Source organism: Anomalospiza imberbis, chromosome 1 (genome assembly GCF_031753505.1).
Source record: "Anomalospiza imberbis isolate Cuckoo-Finch-1a 21T00152 chromosome 1, ASM3175350v1, whole genome shotgun sequence".
Taxonomy (NCBI): domain Eukaryota; kingdom Metazoa; phylum Chordata; class Aves; order Passeriformes; family Viduidae; genus Anomalospiza; species Anomalospiza imberbis.
The window spans coordinates 129512230-129530207 of NC_089681.1; the positions used below are offsets into that span (position 1 = coordinate 129512230).

Here is a 17978-nt window from a genome sequence, read left to right on the forward strand (position 1 = left end):
CATGGGCGTGCATTCAAGATGTACACTTCACAGCTGGATTTCAGAACTGGCAAAGCCAGAGTGTAAAAAAACAAGAATAGTTTTCTATGAGACAGTTTCAGTCTTGATAAAGAAACATGATTTGAAGAGTGAAACAGCACTCAGGGACCTCTTTTAAAATTCCTGCAACTTCTATCCAGAGTCTTAGTTTCAGCTGTTCCCGCCGCCTCTCCATGGTTAATTTTAAGCATCCCATAAACACACATGGTGGGAATGAAGGTCAGGATTGAGGGGAAAAACATGTGACCAACTTTAGTCTCATTCCAGACAAATGGGGAACAAACCAAATAATCCAAATATCAAAGCAATTTACTGTGAAGCTTAGTGGCAGACTGACAGAGACTGATAATTACTTAAACATACTGTAAGCAGATTAATAATAATTATTTAATAGGAAGCTGAGTACATTGTACCTAGTTTGGTTACAAGCTGTACAGATTGCTACAAGCTGTACAGATTTCTTAGCCTTTTCAGAGTGGATAAAATAAAAAATTACTATGTGCCAGAAGCTTCTTTCTTTGCTGACAGAAACCAACTACACTTTTGCCCCCTCTTAAACAAACCAGTGTACTTTTCACTCCATAAATCTCATATTACTTCCTTCCTTTTCATTTATTTTGAACCAGAAGGAGGAGTTTTTAACAGAAGTCCTCTATGGCAGCAGGAGGAAAACAGCAAATCAGGATGGAAGCCGCATAAGGAAAGTAAATAAAAAGTAATAAAATCATGGAGATCTAGCAAGGTTTTGGGGGGAAATGAAGTCGAAGTTGACTGAATCCAGAGCTGGAGAAACATTACACATGAGAAAACACCATTAAAAATAGGCTGCACTCTTAACAGATGAGATGGGAAATGAAGTAATAATTTATAACAAAGATAGGAAAAAACCTGCCAGGTTTGCAAATTTCAAATGAGATGTAAGTTTAAGTAACAAATGATAATGAAATGCAAGCACACAATCTTAAGAGTAGAACACCAAGGAACAATTTAATTAAAAAGAAAACAATATGCTCTGCAACACAAGATCACTAATAACATACTGCCTGGTGTTTCTGTTCAGCTAACTAGATAGCTGTCTATACGATAGGGCAAGCAATACATGCCAGTGCTTGAAAAATTTTGCATAAAGATTTGAACTTGACCGGAAAAAATATCAGTAATGACTTAGGTCATTATTCCAAATAGGTATTTTCTAAAATTCTTTCATCTGATTTTAAGTAACATGAGTATGAAACAAATGGAAATGTCTCTGGGCATAAGAACTTCTGTTATGCATGTATACCTGTTAAAAGTAGCTTTACTTAAAAAGCTTTCAAAAGCAGAATATGCCAAGCATTTACTGTGATAAATAGGACCATTTTCCCCCCAGTCCCTAAGAATGGTCTTAAAAAATTCACACAATTTGGCAAGCCTTATATAAAGTTAAAAACCTCACATCCTAGAAATCTCATATGTGATATTAAGCAATGCAATAAAAGAGTAGCTTATTTTATATTGAAGGATATTAACTATAGTATGGGATATTGCAGAAGAAGAAGGTCTGCAGATCTGCAAATGAATGCCATGCATGATTTATAAATGTAAATGTGAATAGTAGGTGATAATGAAATACAAGCAAGCAAATACACATGGTAGATCAGATAGCCTGGGGAGCTGGGGGAAGTGTGCTGCACTAAATGTACATTTTCAAATGTCAGAGTTGGACCCAAATGGCATGAGAAAGCTGCATCTTGATAGAGTGGAACTTTAGGAAAATAGTATGTGGATAATACCAAATGAAGGTAAAGGTAAAGTGAGTGTTAACAGTTGTGTGAGAAAATACACTACTAAAGTGTATTAAAAATAAAGGCACTCATCTTAGTCTCAAAAAGAAAATACTGCTTACATTGCCCACTAAATTTAGTCAAGATTACCAAACCTCAGAAAAGAAGACAATGTATATGGATGAATATTAACTTAAGTTAATGGATACTAATGATGTACTATGATTAGTAATATACAAATACAATACCCAGGAGACAGACAAGGAATGCAGATGCAGAGGACAGTAACTGCTCCTAGGGAGCCAGGGCAAAGCAAACACCAAGGGGAACTTTTTCACTCAAAAATACCTTTGGACACATAGCCCAGGTACCAGCAAATTTCCTTCCATGTAGCAATGGCAGATTGAAGGAACTAATCCATGCTTTCCTATATTTTGATTGTTTCTGTAGTTACCTATTCAGCTGTTGTTTAAACTGAAGGACTGTGCATCAAGAAATCTTACAAGTGTCTTTTGAAGAATTATGTGGAATTCTTTTTACGGAGGAACTGGGGTCAAGGTTAAAAATGCACTCATAATATACAACTTTGCCTGACAAGAGAGAAATGGCATACTTTGATAAGGCTGTTAAAAACCCAAAGAGGGTAAAGTCAGACACAGCTCCATTAAATAGGAAAAACAAAAAAAAACAGGAAAAAAAGAAAAAAAAAGAAAGAAAAAGAAAAAAGAAAAATGTGAACTGTGTTACATGGGTCTGCCTATTTCATCTTGTCTTGGTACCATTGCAGTAACTGTCTTCTGTTTTCCTACTGTTTTTTAAAGCTGCAATGATTTTTGTGTTGGTATGCAGAGGCAGAGTTTGATGGCCTTCCAAATCTGTATTTAGAATTTAAGAATTAGTCACAGAGGGGTCTATCAATATGTGAATTATTAAAACAGAGCACTACTAAAACAATAAAAGATAAAGAGGTTAAGTATCTAAAATGATCTTTAACCTGTAACTTGATGCCTCATGTAAAGCCTATATGTAGATAAAATGAAAGCTTGGAATTTTTGGGCAACTTTGACAGCTGACTTTTTAGAACAGTTTCCCATCAATTAAAATTATAGCTTTGCCTGAAATTGAGCCATGGATATCTGGCTTACTTTCCTTTAATATATTCCATGATCTCTACCTGAAGCAGCTATACCAGCTCAGAAAATTTAGTATAATATTTTAGGTGGCACATGTAAAGATATATTATAAACAACTAAACATGAAATGTAAGAGCAAGGAAAATCCCTCCTTAGAATGGATATATTAAATATTTAAGTATTCATATACTATATAACTGACTGCCAGTAGTACCTGAGCACCCAAGATATCTGCAGGATGTCTTGAGGGAGGCATTCAGAAAAGAGCTTTCAAAAGAGCTGCACCGTGGCCGAACCTTCAAAGGGTTAATTACACAGCTGAGTGTCTACTCCATTTACTGATAAGCAGAAAATGTTGTAATTTTTTGGATTTATGAATTGCTAGGGTCAGTCTGTATCTTGCACACAACAGTGTCTGTCTAGCTCTATCCCTTACATGCTGGGCAGAGACAATTCCTCTCTCGCCTGGAACCCCAGAGCCCTCTAAGCCGCTTGCTCTGTAACCTTGGCAGCTGGGGTTAACACAATTCTTAATTTTTGTTTTTGCAACTGGGCCTCTCTAAATAAAAACTACCGAGCCTTGTTAACCAACAACTAAGCATGAAATTGTGACATTGCAATCCCCTACTCTAAGACTCAATCAATATTTTTTCATTACAGATTTGTACAATTAGGTCAACAAGAAGAAAAATGCACATGGAGCAAAACAGACAAAACAGCAGAGAATTACAAAATCTCTTCCAAGCTGTAAGATTATTTTCATTACAAAGATGTAAAAAATATGCTCTGATGTAGTTTTTAAATTAAAATGAAGGAAACCTACATTAGATTGGACACAACAAAATTATCTTTATGGCCTGTACTGACACATCTTGGTAGTACAATCTGTTTGACATTCAAAAGGTTTACTATTTCCTTGAAAAATTACATCATTGTATATTAAGCAAGTGTAAACATAAGAGACAGGTTTAAACTGCTGAATTTTCTGGATGATATTTTCATTGAATTAATTAGTAGGAAGGAGGATTATATTGAGGTACAGGGCTAAGCTGGTACATTTCAACTTGAGAATCAGTGGCAATCTGCTCCACAATGCAGTTGCTTCTCTGACCCATTTCCAACAATGTAGTATAGCTCAGTAGTATACATACACCGGACCACTCCTTTTCCTGAACCATGCTGAAAATCATGACGATAGAACCAAATATACCTGAAATTTTTGATAATGCAAAGGTGGTCACTATAGACCACTAGTAGTTTGCTACTGGGTAAAATAGGTTTTACTTTACATTCTACAGTTTTGATAGCAGTTTAACAATCCCTAACATAAAGCCTCATGATAAATCAGGATAATTTGGTAACAGAAATAAAGACCATACTTGCATTTTAAAAAACTTATTTTTACATAATCAAACATTTGTTGAAATAGTATTTTTCTCCTGCATTTGAAGAGAAACATCACTTTGTACCATCAAATACTCTTACTCTCAGGAATTATGGTTACAATAAGCCAAATATGTGTTACGTGTTTGATGTGAATCTATTTCAGAACAGCTACATTACAATGTGAATTAAACCTCATATGTATCTACAACTGTGGTGAAAAATCACTGTGACTTAATAACACTAATATGAAACCATGGCCTTGATCTGAAGGACAGCCATCACAGAGGGATTTAGAGGGCTTTTATAATTCTACTGAATATTTTACCCCAATCAAGTTGCTTGCTGAAAGCCCTAAGACCAATTTTTCTTCTGATAGGAACACCCCTGGAAAGACTGGCTTTATTACAGGTCTAAACTGTTAAACTATTTCTTCTACTGGAAGAACATCCGCTCACTTGTCCAAAGACAGTCTCAGTGCCAGGCAGGAATTTGCTTCTTCATATGTTACTTTCAATCTATCTTTCCTAAACCCCATACAAACCCTCTGTCCTCCACCACTGTCTTACAGAGTTCAAGAAGCCAAAATACTTAATGAAATGAAATAATAAGGTCACTTTATAATCTACAGAGGACTGAAGTTTAACTTAGTTGGTTAGAGCATGGTGCTAATAACACCAAGGTTGTGGGTTCAATCTGCTACAGGACATTACTGAAAGAGTTGATGGTCCTTGTGAGTCCCTTCCAACTCAGAATATTCTGTGAAGGGTTTGTAAATTTAAAATGGCTTTTGCAAACTCAGCTGTTCTTCATGTCAGCAGCAAATAGAAGTAACTATGGATTTGAACCACAGCAGGAACAGCCAAGTCTTTCTTCGTGTCTAACAGTAAGAATAGAAAGACTCTGGAACAGGCTACCCAAGAGGAGGTGGTGGTATCACTATTATTGGATGTTTTTAAAAACAGGTTAGTGAAACATCTGTCAGAATGACACAGAGAGAGCTGATTCTGCCTTAAGGAAGGCAGGATAGACTGGATGACCTCTTGAGGCTCTTCCTGCCCTATTTTTTATGATTCAGTGATTCAGCACATAGCTTTGAAACACCCTGGGGCTTGATTCTTTTCTCACCTCATGTTTTTTTTAAACTGGTGCAACTTCACTGACTTCAGTAGAGCTTTTCCTCCCTGTCCTGCAGTAAGTGTGAGAAGAATCAGAACTCACATTTCTTACACAAATGGAGGTTGGGTCTACCCTCCCACTGTGCTGCACAGCTGATTTCCTGAGATAACATTTTTTACCTCTTTAAAGCAGACAATATCGGTGACTTAAGTCAACCTTTGTATTATTTTAGCAAAAATCTGAGTCCCATTATATGAAGCAAAGGTGAAAAAAATTAAGTAGAAACATTCTTTGCAATTTTCAGTGAATGTCAGCTTTTTCTTCCAACATATCTCTCTTTGTGTAGAGATGGAGCTTGGGACTGAGAAAAGTCCACCTCAGCTACCAAAGGAAGCCACAGTAGACAGCAAAGAGGAGGAAAAGAAACAGGAGGGCCAATACTAAGTATTTAGCACGCCTCAGAAACAAGGACACAACACACTACAGTTGGCTACAACATCTTGTAGACAGGGTATTCTAAAAATGTTACAGACTGGGGGTGGGTTTAGCATGTGAGCTAATAAGTCTGGAAGCTAATCACATTCTCATCCATCAATCTCTAAGGACAAAGAAATAGATAGAATATGTCAGAAGCCCCCGAAGCTACACAGCATCTAGAATACTACATATTTGAAAATGTCAGAGTTCTCCACATTCCACATGCAGTCAGCAGGTTTACACAGAGCTTCAAATACCCAGAAAATCTGCACTCCATGCCACAGTCAGTGAAATACTATTACACTGCACCAACTTCAAACAGAGGAACCACAGAAAACACGGTCTTTACTGACTAATTTGTTCTTCTGCTCATTTGGTTTTGCTTTTAATGGATTATAAATTGTCTTCTTATTTTTTTGGTGTGAAGGACATTCAACACCAAGTAGTAAACTATGCTTTTCATATATTTATTCTAAATCAAACTAATAATAAAAAATAGAAAAATAGTTATTGCAAATGCACTTCAAAAAATTAAATACAAATAAATATAAATATAAATATAAATATAAATATAAATAATATAAATATAAATATAAATATAACTATAACTATAAATATAAATATAAATAATATAAATATAAATATAAATATAAATGTAAATTACTTGTAGGTGGATTTTCACTTTTGGAAAATTCATAAAAATGAAGATTTTAAAAAGTGAGAGACTTCATCTGAAACATACTGCTCAGGTGTCCAGCACTTTTTGAGACCTTTGAGAGATCCTGTCTTCTGATTAGTTCTACAGTGGTCACCCCATTTCTGTGCTCTCACATCCCTGGAACAGTTTATACAAAACTTCATGAAAAAGATGGTGAAGATATGAATGGAAAAATTCTCAGAGGCTGCTATTTCCAGTGGTAATTGAACCTGGCATATTTCCTCTATTCTGGTCTAACTGGGATTTGAATATTTGTTTCCCTCAAGTAAAGGTTGTGAAATCCCCTGAAACACAAAACTATGATGAAAAGGTCCCTAGTGTGCAAAAGAGATTTCATTTACTTGTGCAGTGCTTTGAGATTTGAGTCTTCACTTAGGAGTACCAGATTTCCTTGGGATGGTGAAACATTGTATAAAACCCCAAGGAACATGGAAAGGTTCAACTCCCACCTCTGGATTCCTTCCATTAAGAAAATGCTATCTGCAGATTTGGTGGGAGGTGGCAGGGGTGTAAGTTTTTGGCCTGAGGAAGAGTTAAAAATTAGTGAGAGATTTCAAGACGTGTTTAAAAAAATAGTTTATCTGTACTCAGAGAAAAAAAATCTTTAGAAGTCCTTTAATGCCAAATCACTCAGACAAACCTGTACAAAGTTTCATTTGACAGCAAAATACACAGCCTTGTTTTTTAAGAAGTCCTCTGTCAAGCACCTTCCACAGTACCTCAGAACATGCCTTCTCTGCTTCTGAATTTGAAAACCTGTTTCGCCCTACTCCTTTGAAAAGGCCTACTCTGCATCCAAGTTTATCATAAGGTCATCTTTCTTTCTGTGCTTTTTTCTGCCATTATATTTGCTTATCTCAATTAGATTCTGAACCTTTGAGATGGGTGATGGCAATCAGAGATAGCTGTTAGTTACCACATGCCAGCTCATTTCAAACTACCCAGCTCTTCCAGAAATTAATACTATTCACTTGAACAGAACCTTTCTTTAACTTGTTTATTTGGTTGGTTTAGTTTGTTGGGTTTGTTTTGTTTTGCTTTATTTTCCAGCAATGTACCGTGCATAATGGGCAAGCCTGAGTACTAAGCCTTCTGGGTATCTTCTGGGAGAAAAAACCCCAAAGTTACTTCAAGCATCTTGAGTTTGAAGTCTTTTTAGTATTAGCTTACTGGTCAGCTGCCCAGATCTCTTCATAGGTAGAGACTGAAATATCTGCAATAATAAACATTATATAGAGAAAGAAAGAGGCAAAGAAGTTAATATCTTGCTAACTGTGAACATTCATGACTTAATCAGGGGCATGCCTGTGTATTCTGTTTTTACTCAAGCTTTGTGCATCTCCTCCCTTTGTACTGTTCTTTAACCTGTCAAAAATGGTATCACTTGCTGTTTACTCATTCAGAGAATCAAGTCTGTATAGTTAAAACAGTGACTACAGCCTCTTTAACACAGTACTTAAAGCAGGGCTGCCTTGTCTTCTATAGATACAAGGACATTTCTGACACCATTCTTAAAAAAAGGGACTAAAATCTTCCCATCTGCCACCTCTCCTGCTCATCTTAAGCAGTTCTTTGCATCAGTGTAGAGGCTTAGACCTTGACTGCCTTCGTTGAAGGAGATAAGCAAGTGAGTAGTCTTTACACTGCTCACTAGAAGTGATTAGAAGCAGTATCTTCTAGCCCCAAAAAATTTGGTTATATTTTTGTAAGACTTCTCACATAATTAGAGTTAAGAAAGTTCAATAGACGCAATTTACTCCTGTCTCAGTTTTTAGTTCTTAATAATAATATGAATTTCATTAATAATATGCATTCATGGGGTTGTCTGAAATTGTGCATTAACATTTCTCCTAAAGCAATATACTTTTTATCTACATGCTATTTTCCTATCTGTCTGCATAACGCCCCTAGAATTTCTTTTAAGATACAGCAATTCAATAATTACTCAAGACTCCCATCTACAAATTAATATGACTGGAGCATTTAAGTATCATTGAACAGGCAGGAATGAGCTCCCAATGGAAAGGCCAGCCAGTTGCCTCAATAAAAACAGATTGTGTGCAGAGGGGGGTAGCAGTCTGCAAAGCTGAACACGTGGCCTGAGATCTCTGCATGAAGGAGTATTATTTAATATACTATTGCATGGTATTTAGGGTGACTGAACCTAGCCTTGCTCTGAGCCAAGGAAGCCACATCCTAAGACAAATGTAAAATAATGACATTTCTCTTCCATAATACACAGAACACATTCCTAAACAAAGACCAAAATTTCTAGAGTCAAAGATACAGCAAATTTTTAAATACTGCAATGTCAAGGCCTTATTGTGCACTTCAGGCTAGTGACCAACCACATTCTGCAGATAATGAAGAACTTGCTGAGAAGAAGGAATAACAAAGTTGACAGGAAATACACAGACTGATCGCCATGACATAGCAACTATAAAGAAAACAAAACATTAGATTGTATTGGATCAAGTAGTACTTGATAGCAAAGATGACAACATGTTACCATATAAATATAGTGTCTGGAGGCGAATTAATAATGGTCTTGGTCGGTGCAAGTCATTAGGATTTCTTTGTGGTAGCCCTGTAAATTATACATGGGCTTGCTTTTAGGGAAATCACTTTTTTGCACTCCTGGAGCTTTTATGCCAAATTAAAAAAAATGAAGGAAGCAGGCAGAATTATTCTTGCTTATGTTGCAATTTTGATAAACAGGAAGAAGTCTCATCATTAGATAAAAAAAAAATTAATCACATTATGTCAAAAAGAATCAATGCAGTCAAAAGTCACAGTAGTCCATTCTGTCCTCTTGCTCCTCAGAAGGTATGCTTTACCTATGACTGCTGGGGCAGGGCTGAGAAGCTCCTTAATAAACACATTGACATACATTTTGGTGTATGCCTGGTATTACTCAAGTTCTTAAGAATCTCCCTAAGTTAAGGATGATATGCAAAGCTGTCAAAGTGAAGAACAGCCCATATTCAACAATGCTATGCTAACAGGTATTAACCCACATATATAAATAAATAATTAATATGCAACAATTTTCTCTTCACATTTAAAGAAGATACTTTCAAATCTTTCAGTTAACTGAGATTAGATTATGATCTCTTGAGCAAGCAGTTTTTTCGCAACCTCAGCTAGAAACCCTTTCTAATTTCCAGGATATCAGCTTTTTCCTATGTGATTCAAGATTATTATCACAATTTAAAAATAAATGATCCAGCAAAATTATTTTAATGTAACCAAGATGATTTTTTTCAGTTAAGAGTTCAGGAAAATCTGATTGACAGAAGTATATGTGACAAGGCTACAAATCCAGCTTCGAAGCTCTTATGACTGAGTGAAAATCATGCTGACATAGTACAATCTAACTCTGTTATTTCAAATCTGATAAAAACTCCTAAACTGATTGGTTAACCTTGAACCAGCAGGTTTTATGGTGGTCCCCAGTAACCAGCATGGAGCCACTGTACTCTGCTCAAATCAGACCAGGTATCCATTCTCAATCCAGATCAAATTTGTGCTGCTGGGAAAGCAGGAGTGCACTGACCCCATCTCAAAGACTGTGGAACCATGGCATAATTGGAAAATCTCTTTGTGCAGTAAACACACTTCTAACAGAGTGTTATTCATACAAAATACATTAAAGCCCTTATAAATTTTTTCCTGTAATAACAGATAACAGTGCTTTAAAAGACAAAATGTTGCACAAAGGAGCTCAGACAAATTACCAGTTCTTCCATATCTATTTTCTTCATGCCAAATAAAAATAAATTTCACAAAATAGGTAAGGTCTATTTGGGAAAAAAACCCAAACAACTAAAGGGGGTGTCTGGTCTCAGAGATGACCTAATTTAACATATTTAGGAGGGAAATTCTGTCAGCAGGGAAGTAGAGTACAACTTTTACCCTTAGAACAAGACTGACCATATGCACACACTTAAGGCACAGCTGACATGGAGTGTTGCCCTCTTCCAGATCAGGTATATTCCCATACTTCCAGAAATAGAACAGACCAAATCTTGACTTCAGTGAAGTCTGAGTAAATGGCTGCACCTACAGAATCTTAACAGCATCAGCTGGGACTCAAATTGTATTCCTCCATGACAAAGAATATGAGCAACACACTGCTGACTGCAGCTTCTCAGAAGACAGCCCTTTATCCAGTGGCTCCAAATAGCTCTGGATTCACATGATGTGCACCCAGCACACTCTCACTCAAAAAGGAGAAAGAACTACCAGTTAAGTGCAACTCCATGGTTCAAGAGACTCCCTCCTCAGCTTATTTTCTCCTTTGGTGCACTCACGGTCTTAAATTTTTTATTACCCAGTGAAATTCACTCTAAAAGAAACAACTCTTGGAACAACAAAATAAAAAGGAAACAGATTTTCCTCCCTTAAATCAAAACCACTGTGCCAATCTGGAATCCCCTAATGACAACATAAGCCCAAGACAGAACAATGGCATAGCTGCTTGATAAATCACAGAAAGTGAAATTAATATTTTATAAATGGGAATGGAAAAGTCTGTCAGGAAACCAAGGTTCTGCCAGGATTTCATTCCAAACCACATCAGAATGAGATACCAGAATACAAATAAAACTGTGCAACTTGTCCTATGACTCTTTTGGTGGTCCATCTAAGTCACCTGCAGAACTGTATGAAAAGAGAGCGGGACACTCCCTTTTAAAGGAACACTGATCCATTTCCTACCTGCTGTGTTATTTCTCAAAGAATTCACGTGAATTTGCAACATGAGAGTTGAAGCTCAGATCAACAGCTTTCCAAGTGGAAAATTAAGTCCATGGCAACACAAGGGCTACCAGCCTGCATGAATGCGTGCCTACTCACAAATGTTTCTTATTCTCCTTTAGTTGTACCCCATTGCTCTGGCTCAAAATTTCATGTCTCTCAAGGATTTGTTTATTCCATAGTACCACTGGTGCTGAAGATTGAACATCATAACACAAGTAAGCAGCTTAAGTAACTTTACAATCTTGTGTATGCTAACACTATGAGCCATCACTGTTTATTTTAACAATTTTTGCTCAATGATCAGTTAGCCACTGTATAACCATGGGGAGTCACCATACCCACCCTCCTGTTACTGTCATAAAAGGAAATTATGAGTCTTTTATTAAAATTCAGCATTTGATAAAGACAGCTTTTGCTATGTGCTTAAATTTTACTTTGTGTATTACTCTAAAAGACTGGAATATAGATTTATTTGTAAACTATTTTTTGCCTTCCAATTATTAAAAACAATATTTTATTTTACATTTTATTTTCATCAGCTTACTCCCTGTTGACAAAAATGTCCTTCTTAAGGCACATTAAAATAGTGAATCAGAAAATGGATGCTCTAATTTATTAAATAAAGTAAAAAATAAAAGACAATGTAATAAAAAGATAAAGCCTTCATAGAGAATTGCAGCAATTATATCTCCACAGCTACAATATAACCCAAAACTTTGCAAACCCTTTGATTATTGAACCATGGCTGAAGTGAATAATTTGGCTTTCACTAAGAAAACAAGCACATTCATTCTCAGCACAATGGAGAGAGGCAGTTTTAATTAAACCTTATCAAAAGATGAATAAAGAATAAACTCAATACCCATTCCACAGGATTCTATTTTCATCTGTTTAGTTTAAGCTTGCCATGTTCATGCAATAATTAACCACTGTCCAAGGAATGCTGGAGTTGTGTTAATGTTGGTAAAGATTTAATTAGTTCAATTATCTGGAGAGTACTGAAGGCTCAGCATAGTACCAATTTCTTCAGGCTTTATACATACCTCAGATCAAAATATATTAAACTGAATTATAAGCGAACAAAGAAAATTTACTACTTTACTTCAGTTACTGAATGAATGTGTGTTTAATAATTTTATTGCCCTCATTTTAAAATGAGGTTTCAGAAATAGAATATGTTAGCTGTGACTTACCCAGTCTTCCAGATTAGTTGGTGTTTTGGTTTTTTTTTTTTTCCCCTAAGTCATCTTATATTTTAAACAAAATTAAGTTTACTTTAGAAAGAAAAGAAAAGAAAACCCAATGCTTCTTTAAGCAGGAAAAAGTATAGTTCCTTTTATATACTGCCGACATATTTTACATCTTTCAAGGAAAGTGAGGCATTTAAAAAGCATTGAAAGCAGTGACACAGACAACTGTTTCAATCTGTCAGACAGCATGGACAGACAGTAGGGATCATTTTAGAAAATAGAGCGGCCCCCCAGCGGCCTGACCTTCCTGGTGGGAAAGCGAACACAGCGCGGTGCTTGACAAGCTCACCAACAAAGGAGGATATTTAGTCCCCCCAAATTCTGACACGCTTCTCACAGGAAAAACGCAGACTGGGATGAGGCGTCAGTGACTGCTGCTAACAAAGGGTGAGTTCTAATTGGAGATTGCACCGTTACTGTGAAACAAAGAGGAAGAGATGAAAAGTGAAAACACCACTTCACTACACACAGACTATCAGTGTTGGACTGAGCCCAGTGTCTATTTTTTTAAAACTGTTCAACCCCATATTAGATGCTATTCAAGTTGCAAGCCCTCTGGATCTGTATGTGCAGCTCCTGCTGCCTTCAGTGGGAACAGAGCCCAGGAATGGGAGCATTAGAAGATTTCCCTCTTTGTGTTACTAAAATATTATCATCAGCTATACTTTAGAAGGGATGTTTGAATAAACCACATTCATTTCCCTGTAAGGTTTAAATGACATGTTTATTACTACCATGGTCCGTCCTTGTTTTCCCAGCAGTGTGTTTTGGAGTATGAGTTCTTTATAACCAGAGAAAGCTGCACAAAGATGGCCAGCACGTGAAAAAGTCACAGGAGTTTATCTCCTAGAGGAGCTAAGCACTGTGGGATGATGCTATCATTTTCTTATGAAGCAATAAAAACTTATGAGTTAATATAAAAGTAACTGTTTTGAAATTGCATACTGCATTATACCCAGGCTGGATTCAAGCTGTTTGTCTATTTAGGCAGTCAAAAACTACTTTACAGATTGCACTGCTATGCTTCCAAGCAGTAAATACCATTTCGTAAATAACCCATGTGAAATATTGTATCTTATTTTCTACTACTCATTTCACTGGGAAAAGGTAAATGCTTTAAGGAATAAATTAAACTAATAAGAGAAGGTGCAAACTGCACACTGAGTGCCAACCAATGCCCCAGTTCAGCTCCCATTTTTACCAGAATTTGATCTCCCCTTCCAGTTTTCTCTAAGGTGGAAGAGAAAGGGAAAAGGGAGATGCTGAAATTCATTCAGGCTTTTCTTGAATCCAGACTGCAGATAGTGCTCAGCAAGCAACAGGATATGGCACATTTTCCATCAACCGTTTCCCCTTTCTGATGACTGATTTTCAAGTTGTACCAACAATCTGAGGACTGGAGGTGCCCTGTGGCCTATTGATTGCAGACCTACTTCTGCCTGCGTTTCTGTGAAAGTTTGACAACCATGTGGGAGAAAATAAGGCTAATAGATGATTAAGTATTAAATGATTCACATTTATCACTAGTTGGGAAAAAAAAATCTTAGCTGAAACATCAATGTCTGTCTCCGAGTGAGCATAAAGAAGCATTTCAGGTTAAAAATACCAGCCCAAACAAGTCAGAGCACGTATAACTGAGAGCCAAATTTCATCATATGTGAACTCATCTATTAATATTAACAGGTTGTAATGTTTTTCCTTAATTATAACCCTTAAGCAACTGTAGAGGAAACACAAATATATCCATACAGGTATACCCAACATCATTCTTTAGTATCTTAGAAATTGCTTCATCTTCTTTCCCAGACTTTCACCAAGCCTTAAAGACACTACTTGTTTTACTAGAGAAAATACAAGCTCTATTCAGGCCCGGATATTGCTCACCCTAACACTCACAAAACATTACCAATAAATATATGGTGCTTTACAATGACTATTAGTTACAAAGCTGATGAGAAAATGAGCTAAGTATATACAGACACATTTCTAGAAAAGAAAAACCATATATACATACATATATAAATAGAGAGAGCAAGAGAGCATTATATGTGTGTGTGTTTATGTATATCTGTGTGTATACATATATACATATATACATATATACATATGTTTATGTATATCTGTGTGTATACATATATATACACACACATGCACACACACTATTTCCATGAGTATTACCATCCAAACAAATAGTTCAGTACTAGCTAAAATCATTAAGACTATGGCAATCACACACACAAAAAATTGCAGCAACAAAAAGCAAAAGCCATCTCTTTCAGGCGCTGTGCTGTTAGATGACCCATTTGGTCCCTAAATATTAATCATATCTCTGAGATGATGCTCTTTGTCCCATGTGAAAACCTTGGAAGCTGGCAGTATACACTGTAAATCGATAGTCATTCTAAGGAGGAGCAATTTGCCTGCCACCACCTTTAAATAGTTTTGGTTTTTTTTAAACACAAATCAGCTACTTTAGCTGGAAAAGCTCTAAGGCATGGACTGAGTCTTCTGCAGATTAAATATAAAAGAGGTTTGAGGCTTCTGGCTCATCTCTCAGGTGAGAGAAAAAACCCTAGAAAGTACAGAAGAGATCTTAGTAGAGAAACAACACTCTACCTTGAATTTTAAATTTCAAAACACCTCTTTTAGTTGGTATGAAACTGCCTACTTGTTTAAAAAAGAATTGTGTTGGAGAAGGCAGCAAGATTTTGTCTGCCTCAAGCTTGAAGAGTATCTTATTTTTGTGCTCTCTGCATTTTGAGAACAAAATTCTCCCTTTTTTCTCCTAGTCTGAAATAATTTTGTGATATATGAGTTCAGCCAAGAAGTCATAGGCAACTTTGTCTACACCAAAAAGGAATTTTAGCGTATTTTGTGACGATAATGAAAAGAACTTGTTCAGGTCTGCAGTGTAAGTAATTTTTACCACACAAATTCCTCGCTTTTGTGTTAGCAAAGAGGAATATTTTGAGTCTTTCAGTTTAGGAGATCTTCAAACAGGCAACAGTGTGTAAACAATCCCAAAATACATAACTTTACTAGAACAACCTCCAGTCTGTGTGCAAGGGCTTCAGAAAGGCCCCTTCATCAGATTTCCTTCTGCTCTTCACACTGAACAAAGCCTTGGCTGACAATACCAAAATCTCCTCCTTTATTTGGATTAAACCCCCTTTGCAGGAGAAGTATGCAAATGCTATACGTGTTTCTCTTGCTGAGGCTACTCTAACCCAGCTATCTTTTCACTGTCTATTTTCCCCCAGCAGACCATCCTATCGGCTGACAGGGGGACCAGCCTTTTAATTCAATCTTTCACAACACTGACAGTTGGATGCTGGGGCCTGCCATGAACTCTAAAAGGAGCTCATTTAGTCATAATTAACTATTCCCTGCATATTTCCTAAGGTATGGTAATTGTGCTAAAAGCCAACAAGTGAAGCATTCATTCTGGTTTTCTTTTAAACTTTTATTTTTCCTCAGCAGTCTCTTTCTCCCCTCCTTCCCCCCAGCCCCCCGCCTTTTTTTTTATTTAATCTTTTCTTTCTTTCTTTTCTTCCTCCTTGGAAACATTTAGAGTAAAGAAAAAGAATGACGGTGGAGATAGGGAGCTGCAGAAAACTGTGATGTGGGCAGTTCAAAAGGCAAAGTCTGCCATACGATACAGGACCCCATGGCAGCACTGAGCTATTCAGCTGGGTAAAGCATAAAGAAAAATGAAATGAGTAGAATAGAGCTATGTCATTAATGCAGAATGATGGACATCCTATTTGGGTAACAGGGAGTCATGAATATACATTTCTAATTCCTTAGATATGGTGATAAGCGATCTCTGTTTCCATTAGCACCAGAGTTCATGTTTTTGAACAACCTAAAATCTTCAAGTTACGCAGATGTAAAGCACTTTACACACTTTTCCTCCCACCTTCCCCAACACAAACACATACTATGACCCACTGCATGCAGTGGGGTCTCACAGGGATAAAGTATGATGGATCTGGCTCATGTTTATCATTGCTGAGATGGGAAGCTTTGGGAATCTGACATGGATTATTTACCTTAAAAGGCAAAATATGATCTCAATTCTGCCCTTGTCCATTTTCTGGTTTATTTAAATGAAGGAAGGGTTGACAGCACTCTCTGTTTACTGATAGGTATTTCATCTGTTGAAATTCTTGTGCCTTTCAGAAAGTTTGGGACCTACTGGACACCTTTCCATCATAAATGTGCATAGCGCATATACAAAAGCAGGAGACAACAAAGCTAAGTGTCTCCACATTCCAATCTCCTTTCCATCTGGATGTGCACCAGGAGCAAAGAAATCACTGTTTTGCAAAGAATGCATGGCAGGGCCATGTGTGTGCTGGGGGGAGTGTGTGTTAACACTGCAAACTCAGCAACTGTGCCAAAAGGGCCAAACACAGCACTGAGGTTCCTTATTCTTATGCATCATTTTTCCAGAGCTACGAAATGTGGTAGGACCTTCCATGAACAAGGTAAGATCTGTGAATTACGGATTTTATATTCCATGTTTCGGGCATGAAGTGACAAATAAAGTCAATAAACAAGGAAAGAGGTAAGGAAGAGAGACAGCAAAACTTCAGACACGGTCATGTAACAACTCATTTTGCTTATGTTCATATATTAACGATCCCATTTTTACTTCTCGGAGCATCCATCTACAAATATACTACATTTGCTTTAAGCTTGTAAAATATTTAAGAATTTTAAAACTGCAATATTTTAGTTCAAACACTAGAGTACAAACACTGGTCTGAAAAAAGAATCTTAAAGTTGAAGAGAAAGGTGGATAAAATGTCCCTAAAATCCTTTTCCCCTCCCTTTATTTCTAAATTATATCAAATTTGTGGATCTATATGGTTTTTAATGGCAGGGAAAAACATACTAAGACCCAGGCTGACAGGCTGTTGCTGAAACTCTTAATGATCTGTTTTATCATCATGGTCTGGGACTTTGTTTTCTTAGGGGAGGAGGTTTGGGGGTGTGGGATGTTTGTTTAACTTCTGTGCATTATTGTGATCACAACACACAGTGGATTAAAAACAGAAATTTAAAACAGAGCATCTCTCAATAGACATGAGCTGAAAATGTTGATGTTTGTTAGCAAGAAACTGTGCTTGTTTCCATGAAAATAAAATGGGTGAGAAACACCACATAGATAAGAAGTTTTGCAGATCTCACCTGGCAGAGCTCCTGCTTTTTTGCCCACAATGTTCTAGCTGCTTTTGAGCAGTGTTGCTTCCTCCAGTTCAGACCCTGAAGATGTTTTTTTAGCTCTGATGATTCTATAAGGGCCCATGTGTTTAGAATGCATTGTGTT

General features: G+C 36.7%; 1 protein-coding gene across 6 annotated transcripts in view; it reads right to left on the minus strand.

The window, feature by feature from the left end:
• Positions 1-17978, minus strand: part of CDK14 (cyclin dependent kinase 14) — a 384029-nt gene that overhangs the window by 103368 nt on the left and 262683 nt on the right. The window lies entirely within an intron of this gene.